Below are 2,732 nucleotides of genomic sequence, written 5' to 3'. Positions count from 1 at the left end.
AAAATTTTTTTTAAATAAATAAAAATAAATGTCATGTATTACCACCACCACAAATAATAATTGTAACAATTCAAAACACCTCTATAAATCTTCAAAACACTCCTTAGGAGATAGTACCTTCCTATTTAGAATCACTGACCTACCACTAAGAGCTTTGTTAATGAAAAGATAAATACTGATTGAAATAACAAGAAAGCAGCTATCAGCCCTGATTGGTGGGTAAGAAGAGCATCAATATCACAGATCCTCAAAAGGATATGTGAATAATTACATAAGCATTTTTTTCCTGAGTATATCAGTCACTTGAATTAAGTTATGCTACAGTAACAAACAACCCCTAACTCTCAGTAGCCTAACACTACAAATGTTAATTTCTCCCTCATGTTTCATGTCTGGAATGCATTGATAGAAGTACTTTGCTCATCTTTACAATGCAGCAATCCAGTCTGACAGAGGTTTCATCTTAATATTACACAGCCGTCTAATAAAAAAAAAAAAGAAATAAAGAAAAGAAAAAAAGAAAAAGGGGAGCGCCTGGATGGCTCAGTCGGTTGAGCATTGGACTGTGGCTCAGGTCATGATCTCATGGGTTCGTAAGTTCGGCCCGCATGGGGCTCTGTGCTGACAGCTCAGAGCCTGGAGCCTGCTTCTGATTCTGTGTCTCCCTCTCTCAATCTCTCTGCCCCTCCTCCACACACACTCTGTCTTTCTCTGCCTCTCAAAAAATAAAAGAAAACTAAAAACAAAACAAAACAAAACAAAACAAAACAAAAACCATTACACAGCCCCGTCCCTGGTGCGATTCCGTCCTGCGCGGCTGTTCTGTGGAACAGTAGTCGTTTCTCTCTGTCCGCCTTATCTCCCACCTTAGTGCATGCCACCACCTCGTGGAAGATTCGATGGACATGAACATGAGCCCCCTGAGGCCCCAGAACTATCTTTCCAGTTGTGAACTAAAGGCTGACAAAGATTATCACTTTAAAGTGGATAATGATGAAAACAAGCACCAGTTATCTTTAAGAACGGTCAGTTTAGGGGCTGGTGCAAAGGATGAATTGCACATTGTTGAAGCAGAGGCAATGAATTATGAAGGCAGTCCAATTAAAGTCACACTGGCAACTTCGAAAATGTACAGCCAATGGTCTTCCTTAGAGGCTTTGAAATAACACCACCTGTGGTCTTACGGTTGAAATGTGGTTCAGGGCCTGTGTACATTAGTGGACAGCACTTAGTAGCTGTGGAGGAAGATGGATGCAGTCAGGAGACGAAGAGGAAGAGGATGTGAAACTCCTTAGCATATCTGGAAAGCATTCTGCCCCTGGAAGTGGTAGCAAGATTCCACAGAGAAAAAGTAAAACGTGCTGCTGATGAAGATGAAGATGAGGATGACCACGATGATGATGAAGATGATGATAAAGATGATTTTGATTATGAGGAAGCTGAAGAAAAGTCTCCAGTAAAGAAATCTATACGAGATACTCTAGCCAAAAATGCACAAAAATCTAACCAGAATGGAAAAGACTCAAAACCATCAACACCAAGATCAAAAGGTCAAGAATCTCTCAAAAAACAGGAAAAGACTCCCAAGACACTGAAAGGACCTAGCTCTGTAGAAGACACTAAAGCAAAAATGCAAGCAAGTATAGAAAAAGGTGGTTCTCTTCCCAAAGTGGAAGCCAAGTTCATCAATTATGTGAAGAATTGCTTCTGAATGACCGACCAAGAGGCTATTCAAGATCTCACGCAGTGGATGAAGTCTCTTTAAGAAAATAGTTTAAACAGTTTGTTAAAATTTTCCATCTTATTTCATTTCTGTAACAGTTGATATCTGGCTGTCCTTTTTATAATGCAGAATGAGAACTTTCCCTACTGTGTCTGATAAATGTTGTCCAGGTTCCATTGCCAAGAATGTGTTGTCCAAAATATGTTTAGTTTTTAAAGATGGAGCTCACCCTTTGCTTGGTTTTAAGTATGTATGGAATGCTATGATAGGACATAGTAGTAGTGGTGGTCAGACAAATGGAAATGGTGGGGAGACAAAAATATACATGTGAAATAAACTCAGTATTTTAATTAAAAAAAAATTGCACAGCTGTCATAAGAAGTGGGTACGAGAAACTTTGGTTTCTAAAGCTTTCACCTTCATGCGACAAATGTCACTTTTGACCAAAGCAATCATCATGGTCAGAGTGGGGAAGGGCAATCCAACATATACGCAGGAGGGCCAGAAACAGAGATATTAAATAGTGGCTCCACAGACTACAATACCGGGCTTTGGGAATCAGAAGAACCTGAATTTAAACTCCATCTTGACTTGCTAACTGTGCAATATGTGACATTACTTGGCGCTTCCAAACCTCAGTTTCTTTATCATTAATAGTAATAATAATAGTCCCACCTGTGACTTGTTGATCATTTACTTTGTGCCAGACATGGTACAAAATGCCTCACATTTCACTGGATTGACAGAAGAGCTTCAAGGCAGATGCTATTATGAGAGAAATAGTATCTTTCTTGTGGTAATGTTATGAGAACAGAATGAGGTAAGCGTATATAAATTGTAGTTGGTGATCTAGAAACTGCATTTGGGTCCAGCTCTGTGAAATGTACTGTAGGGAGTGTGGAAGAAGCAGAGTATTAGGGGGCTCAAAAAAAGAAGTGGGAGACATAGATGTAACATTCAAAAAGGTTATAGATGATTGGGAAGATGAAACATGAATGTGTGAACCAGA

General features: G+C 39.3%; 1 pseudogene; it reads left to right on the top strand.

Moving 5' to 3' along the window:
* Positions 1 to 774: 774 nt before the first annotated feature.
* LOC121023559 (nucleophosmin-like) lies at positions 775 to 2,077 on the top strand (annotated as a pseudogene).
* The last annotated feature ends 655 nt before the right edge of the window (positions 2,078 to 2,732 follow it).

Source organism: Herpailurus yagouaroundi, unplaced genomic scaffold, assembly GCF_014898765.1.
Source record: "Herpailurus yagouaroundi ecotype Mexico unplaced genomic scaffold, PumYag 566, whole genome shotgun sequence".
NCBI lineage: Eukaryota > Metazoa > Chordata > Mammalia > Carnivora > Felidae > Herpailurus > Herpailurus yagouaroundi.
Note: the sequence above shows the minus strand (reverse complement) of the source record. Positions and strands in the feature narration are given on the sequence as shown.